Raw genomic sequence first — 1,224 nt, 5'->3', positions numbered from 1 at the left:
TTTCAAATTACTTGGGCGTAGCCGCGGCACGTAGAAGAGGCGCCGAGGTTGCTCTGACGCCGATTCGCTGGCTACTTAACGTCGTGCCATTCGATTGGTCGATAAGAATTTGTGGTGGGGTGAAGTCAGGGCGTGCCAGAGACTCGATATGGCCGCCCAGGAACGAGTGGAGGCGCCTCGAAGACTTAGTCCGGACAGACCAGTCGAGGCAACTCGATGTATACGTACGCCTCGTGATTCGATATCGTTCGTTGTTATTCTTCTTCTTCTTCTTTGTATCTTCTTCTTCCTCTTCTTCTTAACTAAATTTTTTTTCCTCCTTTTCGTAATCATAATCGATATCACACTCTATAAACCAATATAAAGATAATTATTATAGATACACACACACACACACACACACATATATATATATATATATATATACATATATATGAAGATATATTTATGTATGCTAGTGATTCGAATGTGATTAATATGGGACAAGACTTTTTTCGTGTGTATATGTGAATAAAATAGAGGACATCGTTTGATAATAATGAACCTATGATAATCGTGCCAGTTCGATGACCGGTGAATGTGCTTCGAAAAATAACAATCGACGATATAAAAATGTAAAAGATCCGCTCGAGAAAGTGATTGCGTCTTCGAAACGATCGAAATCTGAAGATTGGAACTTGATTAGTGTTCTTTCTAACAGTGTTAAAAAGTGAGCCTCAAGTGAGTCGAACTTGATATTGCAAAAAAACGATCGTAGAAAAGATTGGAGAATCTGATCGAAGCTTATCGAATCATGGAATCGAGAGAAGCTTAATCGTCGAATTGTTAAACAAGTGAGAGGAGATAGCGAGTTTGGTCTATCTTATCGCGAGATTCGTTTCTTACATAAAAATCATAATTAATAATTGCGCGGGTAAGGAAAAGGAGAAGGAAAAGGAAAGCGGAAATGGCCGGCGGGCGTGCAACTCCGTGCGGCAATTATGTTAAGTGGGCAATTAGCAATTAAGCAAGAAGCCGAGCCGAGCGGCCCCTTAATTGCATTCGAGACGAAGGTGGTGGTCAAGCCGCCGGAGGTGGAGCGATCGAGCTGACGTACGGGAGGAAGTGCAAGGTATAACGAGGAGTTATTTGATAACTTTCCTCGTTGATGCGGTGTCAATGTAAATGATCTATCGACCGTCAACTTTATTTATCTTTTATAGAAAGATTCGATGGATTCATTTT

At 41.0% G+C, this 1,224-nt stretch overlaps 1 protein-coding gene across 1 annotated transcript in view; it reads left to right on the top strand.

Moving 5' to 3' along the window:
- The first annotated feature begins 203 nt into the window (after positions 1 to 203).
- LOC118439720 (uncharacterized) overlaps positions 204 to 1,224 on the top strand; it is a 25,912-nt gene continuing 24,891 nt past the window's right edge. Inside the window, exon 1 of the mRNA XM_035861700.2 lies at positions 204 to 1,224. This exon is cut by the window's right edge and continues 900 nt beyond it. The gene's annotated coding sequence lies outside the window, so the exon portion shown is untranslated.

The sequence above is a fragment of the Vespa mandarinia genome, chromosome 2 (assembly GCF_050613455.1).
Source record: "Vespa mandarinia isolate Hongniang chromosome 2, ASM5061345v1, whole genome shotgun sequence".
Taxonomy (NCBI): Eukaryota; Metazoa; Arthropoda; class Insecta; order Hymenoptera; family Vespidae; genus Vespa; species Vespa mandarinia.
The sequence above is the reverse complement of the archived record's forward strand: the minus strand, read 5'-3'. Positions and strand labels throughout refer to the sequence as shown.